This window comes from Metopolophium dirhodum, chromosome 6, assembly GCF_019925205.1.
Source record: "Metopolophium dirhodum isolate CAU chromosome 6, ASM1992520v1, whole genome shotgun sequence".
Lineage (NCBI taxonomy): Eukaryota > Metazoa > Arthropoda > Insecta > Hemiptera > Aphididae > Metopolophium > Metopolophium dirhodum.
Genome location: NC_083565.1, coordinates 37328375 through 37347818, shown reverse-complemented (window position 1 = coordinate 37347818; position 19444 = coordinate 37328375). Strand labels below are relative to the sequence as shown.

At 30.7% G+C, this 19444-nt stretch overlaps 1 long non-coding RNA gene across 6 annotated transcripts; it reads left to right on the top strand.

Moving 5' to 3' along the window:
• Positions 1–978: 978 nt before the first annotated feature.
• On the top strand, positions 979–7235 carry LOC132947065 (uncharacterized). 6 transcript variants are annotated; one of them, XR_009664823.1, is made up of 6 exons: positions 979–1956; positions 2918–3169; positions 3232–4969; positions 5053–5232; positions 5444–5769; positions 6768–7235. It is a non-coding gene; the product is annotated as an uncharacterized LOC132947065 (long non-coding RNA). The 6 variants fall into 6 exon arrangements; XR_009664821.1 differs by having other exon boundaries at positions 981–1731; positions 1814–1956; positions 3232–5232; XR_009664819.1 differs by having other exon boundaries at positions 990–1956; positions 3232–3682; positions 4671–5232.
• Positions 7236–19444: the final 12209 nt, after the last annotated feature.

The window sequence follows — 19444 nt, the reverse complement described above, 5'->3', positions numbered from 1 at the left end:
GGACCGCCACTAGGTACACTGTACACCCATATTTGTGTGACCTCATTATCATGCGTAACTGATAGCTTATGGTCTTACCCACAGGTGTAATCTTGTTACCTACGTAGTCCGATAACGCAATGTCGTTCTTTTCTATAACTTTTGTTCGAAAGTAGGAATTATAAATCTTCTCCGATATAATGCTTTATAATGAACCCGTGTCTATCTCAAAAGTAATCGGAATACCTTCGATGTCTAACGTTATTTTTAACAATTCTACTTTTAATTTATGATTGGAAATTACGCCCATAAAAAAAGTCGGCTAAATAAAAAAATAAAAAAAATCTAGTGTAAATAAAAAAATCTATAATAAATAAAAATCTAAAAAGAATAAAAATCTAAATTGAAATAAAAAGTCTAGTTTAAATTTTCATACAAATCTAACTTAAGTAGAAAAGCTTAATTTAATAAAAAAATATAATACTATTAAAAAAATGTGATGTGAATAAAAAAAATTCTTAATTTAAATAAAAATCAGTTTAAAATAAAATATGTATATATTAAAAAATGTAACTAGAATAAAAAAATCATAGTTAAGTAAATAAAATATAAATAGGGATAAAATATAATCGTTTAAAAAATTGTACCTAAAAATGAATTAATAATATTGGTTTTATATTGGTTATTTTACTTTTTATAATAAATGAATTCTGGTCTCGAAACCTTATACGCTTTTATAGCTAACTGTATACATTGGTAAGTACAATTTCTAGTAATATTATAAAATACATTCAAATACACTTCAGTACTTCACTTGAAGCAAAATATATGCGAAATGTCGGGAAAATACATACAATCTCCCGACTCGAGTCCTGATTCCACGTAGGGGGAACCCGCCTAATCATCAGTACGATAGGCGTCGACAGCGCTCCCAGTGTTAATCTGTCTTCCCAATAATATAGATAATATCTGTGAACGGGGCCGGATGCCGCGCTATCACCGCCGCCTTATCAATTTTAACGATTTTTACTGACTTCGTAAATTTCGTTATTATTTCGCCGTCTTGCCAGGTTCCCCCCGTTTTCGTCGGTTTTCCGGCCCCATTCGCACCTTATTCACGATCCTTATGACGTTTTACAGAATTTTGTGTCCGGTTTTCGTTCGCGTCACGTCCGCGGCGGTAGAAATAACGGCCGCAAAGAGCGCCGCTGGCCGGTCGTCCGTCCCGCGCGTTTCTCGCCGTTTTCGTTTTTTCTCGATCGATTTCGCGTTTTTGCGCCCCGCTCGGTCTCTATTCAGTCGGCGGATGTCATTTTCGATACGCGTGTGTACGGTTTTCGCTCGAAATTGGTTCGTTTGCTCCGATACCGTCGTCCGTGCCGACGGAGGCTGCGACCGACGTAGCGATCGGTTTTCTCCGTCGTTCCGGATCCGTTTCGTCTCTCCCGTCGCCGTTCGTCTTCGGAAAGCCGCAAATGTGCTATAATATGTAGTCTAAGTCGATCTGTGTCGAAATCAGTTCGTTCACCTCGCAGTCGCGTTTCGAAAATAATGACGCCGGCCGTATAACGACCGACCGTCCATACGCGTATAAAAACATTTTTAATATCGTTATTTTCATGATAAATAATTATTTTATTGTTTTTCATAATGTGAATAACACAATATAGAATCCAATATACAATATAGATCTTAACAATGGTCAAACACTGTGTGATATGTCACAACGTTGACGCTGTTCCGCGAGTTTCAGTACACAACTAATCGCATTATATTAATACATTAAATATTCCATATATATATTTATACTATACTGATGTATTATATTCCTTAGCTTCCCGCGGACGCTGTACGTCAACGTTTGTGGGTGCCATTTGTCGAGAACTTGGGGATTCATGTTAATCGAATCTCTAAGCTATGTTCAATGCACTTCATTCCTGGCGTAGAGGAGGCATTCGTCGTCGTCTGACCAGAACAGTAAATAGTGAATTAGTTGTATGAAATATAATTTTAGTTTTAAATTGTAATTGAGCAGTACATCTCCACAGCCACCTACAACGACAATGAGTACCTATTGTTATATTTTGTAAAGTTTTACTTACTGTGTTTGGTCTTTATTAAGTTATACAGTATAACTTAAATACTACACTTAACAACAATGACATAGACACAGACATTATATAAGAGCACTAAGACACAACATCCTACAAAACCAAACTTAACTCATTAATTATTATCAATTGCACGCTAATTATATTCTACACAAGGTTTTTGTTGCATTCGTTTTGTTTATTTTAAAGTTGTTTTATTTTATTTTATATACTCCAGACAAGTACCTAAAACAATAGTTACATTTCACAATACTCAATTCACTGTTTTGATAACTTAAAATTTGTATACATTACATTAATGGTTACAAAACTTATTATGTACTATTATTATTGTATACTCAATTTACTTATTATTTAAATTCAAATTTGTTGAACAGAAATGATTCGCTAACCTTAACGGTGCTTCTTATATTCCTAATATTATTTATTAGTCAATTGTAATATTGAAATACACTCAACAGAGCTGGTATACCTACAATATAATTTTAATACACAGGCATAACTGACTTATCTTATTGAAGATATGTGTTTCAACCAAATAAATATCATCTAAAAGTATAGTGTAACGTTCAAATAGGTGTGAACCACACATTGGATGACTATTAGTTTGCAACATATCAACTTACAAACTACAAACCGTATATTTTTTTTTTAAATATAACATTCTTTTTATAATTTTTCATTGCAGGTAAATAATTAATAAAGCCTAGTTTATAAGACTATAACAACATTTTCCTGTGGAAATAAATAGAACAAATATATAAACAACGCTATTACACTGGTTCGTTTTATACTTGCACATTAAACTAATTAAAATGATTGTATAGATGGTCGGAGCACAACCGGTACCTGACCGTGAACTACCAGTTCACTCAGAAATTGACAATGCCGATGCAAACGGTGGCGCAGAAATCGTTGAGGTACAGATGGAAGGTATCGACATGGAAGTCGTCCAGATGGACCAAGTCCTGATGGATGACGTCGATGTAGTACCAAGCCAAGTGGAGTTGGTGGTCCTGAATAACAATGAGGAGATGCAACTTGTCATCGACTTTTTACTCCAAGGCTTCAATGAGGAGGTCAGTGAATATTTCTTCGTATTATACCTATGGTTGTTACAATTTTGTAATTTCAATTGCAGTTTGAACCAATTTCCCTGAGTGTTCCGGTGAACAGCCCAGAAGGTGACCGTCTGGCTAGCGTCCAACACCCGCTCCCAGAACAGTATTACATTGTGACGTTAAATGCGGTTTGTAGAGATTGTGGTGCCAGTTACTTCCCCATCTAAAGTACCAGACAGGGTGGTCTCTATACATGTTGTAATAGCGGGCTCGTGACCGTAACAGAACTGCGGGTGTTGCAACCCGTACCTGTGTTACTAATGAATTTGTTGACTTTTGATTCAAGCCAGGAGCTTTAGAGTTGAGATTTTAAGGTACAACAACTGTTTGGCATTGGCTGTGTTCTCCGGTAACTTCAACCCCAGACGTTTGCCAGGTCGTGGACATAGGGTATTTTATGCTCAATGACAAGTGTATCACAGGACTAACAATGAAGACGCCCCAAGTGTAGACAGGCAACCGAGATACTGTGTAATTTTTACACATTACTTCTATATAATATAATATTATGTACATTTACATTTGGCAAACAATTTAATTTTCACTTATAAACTGATTCCATTTTATTATGTAAATGCGATTAGGTATAATTAATCATTTGTGCACACTTTGTAGGCACACAACATAATATTAAACTGTTAACTAACATTTATTTAATTTTAAATTAAAATTTGTCTAATGTAAACAGTTAAGTTTACAGTATATATTTCACATTCCAATAATTTTCACACTACCCATCTACATAATAATATAATATTACAACAATTTGAATTGTACATCAACGCCAAATGAAAGTGGTGACTTCCATCTATCATTTGGGTGTGGGTTGATTATTTATAATATAATTATTCAATGACAATAATTGTTCTGTTTACAAAAGAGTCACTATAAAACAAATTGATGAATTACTTAAGATTATTTGTTTTCATAACATTCGAACAGTAAATTCACCAGCTTAGAATTTTGTAATAACAATAAACACTACAAATTGCCAGGTACACAATGTATAATTTCAATTATTTCAATCTATATTTTTGATACAGTATTAACATTACTCCACTGAGCTTGGGCTTAATTCATAATTTTTATACACTATATTACATTACACTTTACTATCGTTTGTTTTATTCACATAAATATTACCCCAATAAACCCCAATAAGACTTAATATTAACTTTATAATGACCAAGTCTCACCATATTCATATATTATAATTAAAATTTATTTAATGGACTCATTAATTTTTTCTATACCTATCGTGTGTGGTTCTGTATACCTTAAGGTAAAATATATGTGCAATAATCATTACACTGCAGTACTGCACATCATACAAAACAAATTAATAAAAATTAAATGACAGGCTATAATATAATTTAATTATATTATTAACACTTGAACATAATGACTGACATAAACTACTATATGACTGTATTATTCCTATATGTTATGTGCGACGCAGTCAGGGACCAACGGCGTTACGGTCCACCCACCGCAGATGAAGTTGTGGCTGTGTTTGTCAATGACGATGACCGACCACCAAGAGACATAAATCTGGTCATCTACAACAGAAATCCAATCGACCCTCATCACCGGATGCAAACGTTATATGCAGGATCACGTCCTATCGAGTGTTGTCCCATACGGTGAATCCAGTTGGCAAAACAACATGATGCAGCAGGGCAACCGCGTCAACGCGGTTCGCACACAGATCGTTACCAAGACACTTGCGTAACGACCAGTTTAGTATATTACACAGAGGTAGTTTTTTGTTACAGATGTACCTGTGTGATCTGCATGTTATAATAGAATTGAACAATCTGAATTTCATTCGTCGGAATCAGGGTACGCTCCTTGCAGAAGCTTATCAAGGCCTTGTTGACCACATCAACCAACGGCTCCGCTTGCGCCTGTTATCCCCTTGGCCGTCGGCTGTAGGGTCATTTTACCTTTGACGTTCGTCGGGAGTCCCCGCTACAATAAAGGCTGTTATCACGACGCTATTTTCAATGTGCGAAAATTCGGTAAGCCTGATATTTTCATAACTTTAGGTGACTAGGTGACTAGAAATCACAGAAAACCTAGGGACACACACTTTGGCAAACGACAGGTCCGACCTAGTGGCCAGAGTGTTCCATGTCAAGCTCAAGGCCCTTATGCACGACTTAACGGTCGGTAGGATTTTTGGTAAATAATAAATATGTAAATGCTAATGTATACACTATTGAATTCCAGAAACGAGGTCTGCCACATGCGCACATACTCATTATCCTCGGAGAGTACGGCAAGTTGCTCGACACACAGAGGATGTCGAAAACATTGTGTGCGCCTCCTTGCCAGGCCCGGTGACTAATCGTCGTCTGTTCGACTGCGTGACATCGCACATGATTCATGGACAGTGTTGACAACTTAACCCCAACAGTCCATATATAGTGGATCAGAGTTGTTCAAAGAAGTTTCCAAAATAGTACTGTGATGAGATGGTGTACGTCTCTGATGGCGGCTACCTCATGTACCGCCGTCCGAACAAAGGTCGTGTGGCCCTTGTCAGACAACAAAAGGTTGGTAACGAGTTTGCCGTTCCATACAACCCTAAAAAGACTATGCTTCACATTTAGGTATAATTTATAATTTTTTTCAAAGTTAGATACATTTTTTTAAAACTTTCTGCAAACTATTCCTTACCGTATATTATATTATAAAACTATTTAAATTGTACACCGATACCATAACAGAGTAACTTAAATCTGTCATTTTGTGGAAGGGGTGGGGGTTGGGTCATATTTAATTCATTACAGATTAAACGATTAATGTACAATAGTTGTGTTTATATATTCATACAGTATACCTACATAACTACATTAATTAACTTATTTTAAATAATATCATGCATGTTTAAACTTTAAATTTCGCAAAATATTTCATTTTTACTTATAAAAAGATTCCACTCAATCCATTTTTATGTACATAGGTATAATTAATAATTTTTACACAATTGTTTTTAACTTATCAACTCTTGTTTAATTATTTAATAACATTTTATGATTTGAAAGTAGTTACTTAAGCCATAACTTGATAAATTATTACTATTTAAACGTGCATAGGAAGGTATAATTAATAACTTCTACAGATTTAATTTTAAACTCATAACAAACAGGTACCTAACAGTTGTTTATTTAAATTTTATTTAAATCCATATAATAGATTAAATAAAAACAATAATCACTTTACAGTACCTAAAGCATTCCAACAGACTTTATTGTGATCACCGATATACAATTTTGTAATAACCATACATTTCACTTGACACAATGTACATCGTACAATCTTAATTATTTAAATGTATACATTCTGTTGATACGGTTACTATATTCAGTAAACTTCCATCGTTTCAATTTGAATTAATTTTTTTAACTTTACTGTCTCATTTTTTTTATACAGTTAGTACCAATCAATGAAAAACAATTAATATTTATTTGTGATTACCTCATTATTTAAACATACAATTTATATCATTACTGTTTATTATTATTTTACATTGAAATAATTTTGGTTTCAGTTACATCAACTCGCAGTACATTGGCCCGCCTGAAGCCATTTGATGGTTGTTTTCGTATGAGATACACAACCGAAGTCACACGATCGTAAGACTTTCAGTCCACCTGGAAGATAATCAGACCGTGTACTTTGCTCCTGGACGTGCTGAAGTAAGACGATGATAACCAACGTCGTACTGAACTAACAGAGTTCTTCACACTCAACTCAAACAGCGAGGTGGTAAGACAGTGCCTGTACCACGAGATACCGTTACATTACACTTGGGATCAACCTAGCAGGACATGGTCGCCACATAGAATTCAGATGGCCAACAAGACGTACCGAAGTCCGGAGCATTATCAAATATAATGTATAATATTGTAATTTTTAACTAATTTATTGTTTATATAAAAATAATTGAATGTCATGTACATAATTGTAATTTAACTATTGTATTTTTACTAATTACACGTCTTTATGTAAACAAATATATTATAATGTGTATAATTGTAATTTAACTATTGAATTGGTTATATAACAAATAATTTGTAATTCAACTATTCAATTGTTTATATAGAAAAAATATAATGTCATGCACATAATTGTAATTTAAATATTGTATTTGTAACTAATTACATGTTGGTATGCTTATTGGTAATTATTCTAAACATCTGTCATCTAAATACCGTTTTATGTATTATGTATAACAATCACTCGCGGGCTGAGAATGAAAAGGTTCTATGTCACAATATCCAATTATTCAGCAGAGTGATTCTTTACTTAGATACCCAATATATTATTTTCAGGTTATCTTATGAATATAACCATAATTTTAATAAATTAATAAATACAAATATTACATAATATTAAGTATTAAACATTCACACATTTTATAAGACCCAAAAAACTGGAAAAATGTGTATAAGAATAAAAATGTTCGGTGTATAGAACCTTTTCATTCTTTCAACTAAATGATATGATACACATAGAACTTTTTTTCTTTTTTTGTAATTCCATACAATATTTTTATTTTTTATCAGAGTTACCGAAACATGCAACATCATTATTTATAATGAAATTTATTTTACATTATTTTAATGTTTAATCGAAAACAATTATTAAAAATTTGAGCGAATAAATAATTAAATTGCTCAATGTACCAACCTAATTTTATTATTTTAATTATATTACAGATTGAGACTACATTATAATGTATATCCTCGCTAATAATATAACTATAATAAGTAATATCACATCGTTGATACATCTTAAAAAACATTAAAACAAAATAATAAATATAAATTGGTGACGATTGAAATTAATAACACACTAAATAATTTTTAAATTCATTTTTTAATAATAAGATAATATTATTAAGTCTATATTATATTATACCTACTTTTACAAAAATATTGTTCAATATTATTGTAGTTTTTGTTTTTATTGTATCATCGACATGTATTATTGATACTTTTAATACTAACCAACATTGAATAACATGACGATAGAACCTTATTATACTTATGTAAACTTATTATTAGAATAAAAAAGTTCTATCAAACTACAACTATAATCATGATTCAGTAATTTTTCATGACATAGAACCTTTTCATTTTCTGTATCTAACTAAGTATTGTATGTAGATACACTGTTTTTGGACAAAAAGATGCACAATTAAAAATTAAACAAATGTATGCAAAAAAACGATTTTTGAAAAAGTGGACATAGAACCTTTTCATTCTCAGCCCGCGCACTGTCAATTAATTTGTTTGTTTGTACAAAATATTTCTTATCATTGTAGGTACTACTATTTAAACTATGTAACTAACACCAAACTTTCTGTTTAAAATATTGTTTACCTACAGTTAATGTTTTTGATTCAATATAATATATCATACTAAAACAAACTGTTCAATTAGGCACACAATTTTATAAAACAAATAAATAATTTTAATAATATCAATGACATACTACAGGTTAGGTTATGTTAAATTATACTTTGCAAAAGTTGCACAAGTATATTAACATTATCTTTATAACGTGTATTATATGAGTGATCCAACTGGGTAATGTTTTGTTTGAAATTTAACAAACTAATTAGGGTGTTACTTAGGTATAGATTATCAAAAGATGTTATATTAAGTTCTAAATACTCTAAATTGTTGCTATAAAACATAGGCTTAATTAATAAAAATTTAACTGGACGATTTAAAGTAATTTTTAGACGATACCTATGAGAGTCATATGCTTGACCCCAAATGCAAATTGCATATGTGATGAATGATTGAACGAGAGACAAGTATAGTATACGTTTAGTGTCTGTGTTAAACATAAATCTAATATCATTAAAAACATAAAAAAATGTTTGAACAGCCCTAGTTAAATTAGAAATATGATCATTTCATTTTAATTTATAATCAATTGTTAAACCTATATATTTAATGGTATGCACTTATTCTAAAATTATACAATTCTTACAATTGCCATTGCAGTATCTTGAGTGAAAACACAGTTTATGATCTGAGTTAATAAGTATCTGTTCATTATTAAAATAAATATATTTTGATTTATTAATATTTAACTCTAGTAAATTGTTATCAAATCACTCTTTCACTTCTTTTATGAAAATATTAGCGGTTTCATATAAGAGAATCTAATTTTTTATTTGATAATAATATTATGGTGTCATCAGCATAGCTAATAACTTTAGCATTTATCTGCAGATTAAGTAAACCATTAATATATATAACGAATAAAATAGGGCCAAGAACTGTACCCTGTAGAACACCATGTTTTATTTCTAGTAGGTTGCTATAAGAATTGTTTATTCTAACAAATTGCACTCTATTAGCTAAATATGATTTAAAAAGATTATAAATAGTACCTACCTCTTAGCCCAGCACGAGCTAACTTTTTCAGTAGAATATTATGATTAACACTATCAAACGCTTTTATAGACGCCATAAAGATGCTTAAAGTAAAAATGTATTTGCAGAAAACAAAGAGTTACTAGTAGACTTTCCAGCCGAAAAACAAAATTGATTTTTAAAGAAGAAATCGTTTTTATTTAAAAGTTTTGACATTAATAAAAACAAGGCAATAGGTCTATAGTTAGAGCATTGGGAGTGATCACCCGATTTGTACAAAGGTATTATTATACATTTTTAAAACTAGAGGGAAACACTCCTAAAGTTATTGATAAATTAAAAATATAGGATAAAGGATTAGGTATAGTATTTACTGTTTTTTTTAATATATAATTCGAAAGATCATGTTCAAAAAAGGATATTTTATCTTTAATTATTTTTATATGTTGTACTATTTCGGTTTCGTTAACTGGGCTAATAAATATAGTCTGTAATTCTATAGGATTTATTTAATATATCCCAAGGTTTTTCTATAAATCTATTTGATTTTATAATATTGTCTATGCCAGCACCAACATTTACAAAAAATTTGTTAAATACAGCACAAATATTATATTCATTTTCTATTAATGTATTATTATCAAATACACCTTTGCTTCCATTTTATTATTTTTTTCCTAATACTCCATTTACTATTTTTCACATTGATTTGGAAGCGGTAACTACTGACTTAATATTTTTTTGATAATACAAAATTTTCGTTTTTTTAATTAAAATGTTCAATACGTTCCTATAACTATTATATTTAAATTTTAACTTTCTAACAAATGATCAAAAACGTAATTTATTAGATAAGGCATTTATTTTCCGAATAGAGACAATTAAGCCTTGCGTAATCAATTCTTTAAGTTTTTTCTTTTTATACATCCTAGAACCTATAATAATTTTATTCGTTGAAGCATTAATGAATTACTGCATCTTAATAGAGAAAGTTTCATACGTTTTATCAATATCCATATTTTGTAATGTTAGGTCACAGTTTTCTGTACTAATAAGCATGCTTAAGTGATCAATATTGATAACATTTCTTGTATCGGATTTTTCAGGCTCTTCGTTATTATTTAAATTACGATTGCTTGTAATGAAAATCATTGTAGGAAAATAATCAGTAATATTAAGTTTAACAATATACGACATTATATTATCGATAGAAATATTTTTACTAAATATATGATCTAAACTGGATTTAGAGAGCTTTAAAAACACATGTATAATTATTAATACGTGAGACAAAATTATTAATCAACATAATATTAAGATACTCTGTTGAATTTAGTGGATTACTTAAAATATCAATATTAATATCACCACAAATAACTATTTTATTAGATGTATAAACAATTATATATAATTAAATAATGTATATATAATTAATACTTATTAATTAAAACAATAACGATGTAATAGATAGGTTAGGTATATATGTATGTATACTAAACATTTTTTAACAAAACAATAAAAATGGCAATGTACCAATGTACCATATACGAATAGATTTTGATATCGACATCCCTATTAATAATTATTAATTGTGTTTATATCAATATGTTATTATTATTTATCATACAAAAAACACACATTTATATATATATTGGACAGTCGATTAGGTATATGGCTTTTTTAACTTCAAACTTTTGGACACACCCAAAAACCACAAAACAAGAGATGTCAAATAGTATGCGTACTTACACCGTTGATGACTGATAGCTAGACACTCAAATTTATAAACATTCCCGCCAAAACATCAAACCTTATATCAATCCTAAGATCATATCACTAAACGTTATCACAAACCCTATCCATTAGGACAATCATCAAACATTGAACTTAGTACTTACAACATGTGTGACTTTTAAAATTCAAACTAATAATTATACCTCCAAAATTTGTACTCACACTCAACGAGTCTCATAAGGCCACTAGAAACTATATTTTCGATTCTGCACTTACATATTATGCAACTAATGAGGTACATGGTAATATAGACTCGCATATTGTCTGCGATCCGACACAGTCAGACACCGTTTGTGGTTTTCTCAGTCGGTTATCACCTTACGCCGGTCATGAATGATAGCTAGACACTTTGCAACGATAGTGACGGATTACTAGACGCTCAAACTTTTTAACGTACCCACCAAAGCGCAGGCCTCACTTCTAATCCAAATCACTTATCCTTATCACAAATACTTATCAAACTTTGGAGTTTTAACCGACAGGCGCGACTTTTAAAATTCAAACTACTATGCTTCCAAAATCGGTCCCCACATTCAGCGAGTCTCATTGGCTAACTAGAATCTATATTTTTGATTATTCACTTATCGACACGTATACCTGGTCCGCAAAGTATAAATGTTCGCCACTGGTCGAAACCGGTTTGCATGCCCGGAACTGTAATATTCTCTTGTGGGTTGGATACCAGGACCCCATGTAGACTATGCCGTGGTTTCTAATAACCGCATAGTCGCTCGTCATTTTCGCGACCCGTGCAGGTTAAAAATCGTAAATTAAGACTATAAAAAAAATTGGTCGCGAATTCCCATCAACATATTAATATTATCGACACATAAATACAATTAATAATGTTGTTTACATTCATCTTAAAATATTATAAAATCTATACTACCGATGTGGAGTTAAATTTAAATCAATAAATCTTAGAAATAAATTAAGGATAATATACAACTATTAAAACTTATATACTCTGAGGTTATGGCAGGAAATCAAAATGCTAATTTATTTATAACGCCAATATTTTAAAATTATCTTAAATAATATGCACCGATAGCAATAGTGTATAGACGCTGAAGTACTTTTTCATTATATAAAAAATATATTTTATTATAAATTCCTTTTCATAATAATTTTTGTTTTATACTATTTTATAATTCTGTAATTTGTCGTGTTATTTAAGTAAGTAATTAAATATTATATATTTTATTATTTTACTATGTAACTTTAATGTAATCTTCAATGCAATTTTAACATAATATTTATAATGCAATTTTGACATATTTTTAACGCAGTTAAATCCAGTGTTTAGTAAAAATTAATAACTCACGAATCTCTCCCACGTGGAATGTAATTTACTTAGATATTCGAAATTATAACATTTTTAATATAGTTAGTTATGACTTCAGACTTAATTATTATATTATATACTTTAAGGTTGTCGATAGCGGTCATTTATTAAGGAGTAAAATTTAGGCAATTCAATTCACATGTTGTATTGGCCTCGCACGTAACGTGCATGTGTGTGAGTATGTAAATCGATATTAGTGTGAGTGATATCGGTGAGCTAGTACTATTATTACAACACTTGTGTTCTGTTTTCTGAATATCATTTTAAGTGGTATAGAAAAGAACTTGATAATATTTTGATATGCTTAAAAGTCAGTGGTGTGCCCAGGAGGGAGGTTATCTAGTGGTTATGTCCCTCCCCCCTCAACTGTCCCATAACTCCACTTATTTGTGTCTTTGGTACATACTGGCAATACAATTCATTTATAAATGTATTATTGCCATAGTAGGGATTTTATAGTATTTGCATATTTCTTATGAAATGCTCAGAGATAGCAGAGTAACCTTAACATTTGTTTCATAATTCAGAAAACTGAAAAAAACATTTTATTTTGCATATTTTGAGATTTTTTAGATTTTAGTGCTATTTACGGACTTCATGAGATAGGTATATTTGAAATTTAACCAAATTTTTAATTAAAGTTGGTCATATTTCATAAACGTGTTTTTGATTATTGTCGAACTTTAAAAGTAAATATTATATATTATAAGTAAAATAGACTGACTACATAAACGCGCTGATGCATCATTTCTTTTTAGATAAGTAAGTAGATATTTGGTTTAAATTTAAAATTTTTTTTATTTGGCAATTTTGGTGATTATAAATTCCTAACTCATTACACCACCCCCCTTATACCGCCCAACCATGTTGAAATAATTTTACCACCACCAAAATGGGGGGGGGGGCATGACATTGCACGTTTACGATCAGCAGATCACGTTCAGCTCCGTTAATTTAAAAATTGGAGTTAATCGACATAATCTTGTAAAACTTGACGGTAAGAACATTATCCGTGTTTGTATGTGGGTTTTTTACGATAATTCAATTTTTTAAGAAGTTTTGGGTACATTATAATATGAGTAGCGTTGTTTAAAAATTTTCATAACTCATTTAAAAACTGAATCATCGTAAAGAAAACCGTGTTTCGTCATCGTTCTGATAGTCAGACGACGCATTGGCATCGCGTTTTAAATTTAAATATTTTTTCTACGGATATAAGTGAGGCTGAAGATAGTCCAAACCCGAGATAGCCGGTGAGGTATCAACGTGTGCCACCTAAAATCAATCGATGAACCGCCTTTCAGCTGGAGCGGTCATAGGAGTCAAATTTTGTTTAGGCATAGGTAAATGTTTATATTTTATTAGTATCTCATAGCTAATTATAGTCTAACCTAAACTCCCTAACCACATCATTCATTTTGCCTAACAGTTCTAATGTGGATACCAAAAAAATATAGATTTTCTTTATTCTTTTAAACAAAATATGATGTGTTTTAATATGTAATTATATTGAAAATATTATAAAATTTTACAATTTCTTATAAAATATTATAAATTATTTTGTTGTTTAAGTATTATGAAAAAAAAAATTCGTAGTTACTTGTGTGACAACATTACTTATAACTGTTAAGTTTAAAAAACAAAATAATTTGAACGAGGTGTAAAAATGTAATGAACCATTTTCATTTTATCGGCTGATAATTCTTATAATTATAATGACACAATAATACAATATTGAACTTAAACAGGTGTACATCAAACAATTTGGAACAGACAGCTGTCCACCTTGGCCGTACACTAGAACTGTGTGACCGTATTTCAGCTCAAACGAGCAACGGGTCTGTGTGACCCCAGTCCCCAGCGCCAGACTCACTGTCACGTTTCAAGCCTGGAGTTTGTGTACCCTGCTAGTATGGAGATCAAAGATTCAAAAAATCATCTGTCCGTCCGCCCCCCTTTTTTTTATTAGAAGTTTTGTCTCAACCCATTTGCACCACTGACTGTGCAATTATTATACTTAAATACCTACTAATTTAATCATACTACTTCTTACTAGTATACTGTAGTATTAGGTATTTATTATATATATTTTTTTTACTTACGTTTATTTATATAATTTTAGTATAGGTACTTATATAACAATATTTTAGTTTTGGCAACTATAAGCCTTGTGCCCTTATGTAACAATAGAATATTTGTATGTTTTTATTAATGCTAGTGAATTATTGTTAGTGATAAGTATCTAATATTATTAATATTGGTATACCTATTATAATTGTGTGTTCAATTACTGTTACGACACATCGTTATCATATTATCGTCCGCGTCGCCGCGATCAAAGATTCACGACTGAACCCTCGCAAGCTCCACGTGCCCGTGTGGTAATCGGTATTATAGAGACTCATCTATCTTCCTATTATCATCATTTAAATTAATTATTATGTACAATTGATATCGTTGTTAATGATATCAATTCCATTATTGTTATTGCCGTATCATTCGGATCATATTGTTGTACCTATACTTGTTCGCTATTGTTGATACATTATTAATAATTACTGTAAATACTATAGTGGTTACTTAATTGTATTTATTTAAGTATACTTCTACGTCCTCAGTCCTGTCAAATAGATAAACATAATATGTTGACTAAGTATTCAACATGACAATTGATCTTATTTGTAATCATAGGTATTTGTAATATTATAAAATGGCATTTTACTTAATTTTCATATTATATCACGTCTTTTAAAAATTTAATCATTACTAAATTTTTTTTTTTAACTTAGCTTTTTTTTTACACGGAGTTATAACGAAGTGTTTTTGGTGTGTTATATACACGAGACGTTCTATTTTCTTTTGTATCGTTGTAAAATCAATAAAATCTCTGTACACGCCATTGCGGTAACTTCAAATCATATGCAGTTTTCTGTTATTGGATCATCGCCCGTCGTTGACATTGCGTCAACTTCCAACTCCGTCCTGCCACATTTCGTGCTTGTCATTTAGGCAACCGCAGTCGACCAAGTGAGTACCTATTGTATATTATCACGTCATTCCTGCCAGCCTTCGTGGGGAGTCCATCTCCTTACCCGAGTTCGGGACTGGTGCCAAGGTCAAGCGCGTAAGTCCGCCAGCAACCCGGTGCGTTGTGTGAGTGGCCGCTCCAGGTCGTCGGACTGCGGTGCTCACCGGACCGGATCTTCACCTGCGTAGTTATACGTATTTTTAAGTTTTAGCCTGAATTGTAATTGCGCCCTGTGGTCATTGCACCAGACCGATCAGACCACAGGGACCCCGGCCCCATACTTAAACTGTACCATCCCTTACTCCGTTGTACCACTTCCTCCATGCTTTCCTCGTGTATTGTCTGCCACCGCCGCCGCCGCCGCGCGGGTTCGTCATGAGCATATTAAATTGCCCATGTACCAAAACTATAGGGGCACATTAGGTTGCCTATATAGTAGACACCAAGGGCACATTAAGTTGCCTATATACCAAAAATCTAGGGGCACTCCAAAATTTTCATTGTCGACCAAAGTCGACTGGTCCTTCAACGAACAACCTCCATATTCTCGAACAATTACAGTCGATAATCATATGAACTTTAAAAAATTGTATGTGGAAATTTACACATCATGTATAGGTACTTGCAGTTTTGGGTAGTATTTGGAATAGTTTTTAAGTACCTATTCAGAATATTTTAAAAGTATTTTTTGTAAATCAAGTCATAGTTTAAATTTAAGAATTATTAGCATTCACTAACTTTCAACTTGTAAATGTACCTACCTACTATCTATATTAACTGTAAAATTTACCTATCTAGTTCGTGTACATTTCACTGAGTTTTGCAAGAAATTTAAATGTGTTAGTTTATTATGTTAACATTTACTAAACTAAAAAAGTTTATTCATATAGAAAATGAAATTGAAATTCTTTAAAAAAATTTTACTTGCAATAGATAGGTAGATCAATATATGTTACAAGGGTTACCTCTTAATTTATACTTACAAATACTCAAGTAAAAAACACTAAAATATCTATTTACAATTTTTTTTTGAAACAAAAAAATATATTCATATTATTATTTTTGGTATTATAATAAGTACTGCAAAACAATTGTCATAAAAAATAATAACATAATATATGAAAAAAACAAAAGTAACAAATAAAACATATTTATTAAAAAAAACTACTAAGACTAGTAGGTATAGTAGAGCCCGTAGGTTTTTTTGGGGGATGGCGGTCTCTGTCTAGACACAATTGCCTGCCCAGAGAGCTATGTCGCTCCTGGCCGGAATTCGATCTCTCGATGGTCCTCATCACAACCTACACCATAGTCTGCTTGGTCACTCCGTCCCCCACTTTTTTTTACATAACTATTATAGTTATTCATTAGTGTTAATAATGTTGGTACACATTTTTCTATCTTATTGTTTTCATCTTTTATATTAAACATATAACTGTAAAATATATTAAAAATAATTAAATAATTTTAGATGTATCGTAATTGTCATAAAATATAAAAGTTACCTTTGGAAAAACTGCAAAATACCAGCCAATTCTTTTGGGTATTTAAAATTGAACACATAATAAGACATAAACATGATTTGAATTGCTTCTTGTATTTCCAGTGGTTCACTCCACAAACACTGTTTGTTCACAAATACATAACATTTTGGATTCGACCATATATCACCTGTACATTTGTTAAATTATTTATAAGACATAGAATTTTAGCAACAGCAATTACAAAAAGAAACTTTGAAATATCTAAATGTCGATACTTAAAATTGTCAATAAGGATCAGTCTTTTTTATAAAATTCAAAATGGGCTATATTTTGGGATGATTTTAGAGATTTATTCAATATAATCCAATTTTCAGTTTTAATAGTATGACTTGTTTATCTATGAATTATTAGTTTATTATTATCATTTAATAATATCTAGTGAAACGTGGGACAATTTTACTTGAGAACAGAAATTTAGTTTATTTTATAAAACCTTAATCTTACCCAAACAGTACACGATAATTTCTGTGAGAATATTTTTACTTGATACTGAATCACCAAAAGTCTCGGTATCCTATAATTAAATATAAAAAATATTTCAATGAGTTGATGGAAAAATCAAACGATAAGCTAAAAGCGAATATTGATATTTACATTGATTACGATAAACATATGCTCAGCATTCTCTTCCATAATAGCCATGAAGCACAATAATACAGTCAAAAACTCATCATAAGCATTTTTATTACTATTGTTTTTGATAATGGCCATCAATTTGATTTGCAGATCATTATTTTTCTGTACCTTTTCAGCTTCTGCCTGAACAAACTTGAGCATTGTAGGAATTGTCTTATTAAAACTATCGAGTGCTAATTCGTCTGTATTAGTGAGGTAATAAAAATGGTTCTTCAGGTAAAGTCCCTGTAAATATTTATGTTACATTATATTTAAAATTATGTGTAATGATTAAGAATAATTATTAAATGTAAGGTAGGTATAGTCGCCAACTATGGCAATCTTAAGATATATTTTTTTGATTAATATGTATTTCATTTCATCTATTCATGGTTATTGAAAAAAATGAGTGGCTATAGCAAGAATACTGGCCTTAGTTGGTGACTCTCCTCTATATACAAAAAGTACCTTGCCAATGAACGGCCAATCCAATAATATTTTACCAATCGATCCTGGATTACTTATTATTGTATACCTTTGATAAGCATACGTCATATCCATATACCTGTGGGAACATTTGATTTGTATGCATAGTAAATTAATATTGTAAATCTTAATGAAAATCTTTTTCCTTTTTGCGAAGAGCCTACTTTTATCACAAAAAGATTTCGAATGACCTAGAATATTAAAGCGAGTAACAGGAAGACCTGACAAATGAAATGTCAAATAACTTTTGTTCTAATCAATATTTTTTAATTTTTTTTATATATAATTTATTAATTCATCGTTACACACATAGAATAAACATTTTTATAAAATATAAAATAGCCAATTTGTAAATCAGGTTTTTAGAAAAATTATGATTGTAAAAATATTTATCTAGTCAAGGGGCTTATAATTCATGATTTTTTAAAAAAGTTTTGAGTTCTCATTATTTTGAAAATTTTAAATTTTTTAAAAAAATACATAGACTTTAACTAGTATCTTTTTAAGAATTCTGAAAAATATTTTTAAAAAAATGAATACCAAATGTTTTTAAAATGCTTGGAAAATAAAAATAAAAAATATAAAATATTGATTAGAATAAAATTTATTACATGTCAGGTCTTCCTGTTACAGGTATGTAATAATATTATATTATTTTACCTGGCAACTACATCCCAGTTTATTTTTTTTTTCTTATTTTGTACCAGATGTATGTCGTTTAACCAGGTTTTTTTGTGATCTTGACTAGCTATAGTTTCTCCCGCTGGAGAATTATGAGGCGCATGTCGTTCTGGGTGAGTTCCATATTTTTGATTAGTTTCTGACATTCTTACCATTCTGCATTCTTGAGTTCTGAGATTACAAAATTTCAAAATTTTAATAAAATAAAATAATTTAAAACTAATTCAAAAATAGATATATTTACTTTTTGACATAAAGCGTGGGAACAGACACTCTTTTTGTTAAATACAATCTCTCTTCATAAGAAACAATGTCGGTTTCTAATGATTTACTTACAGA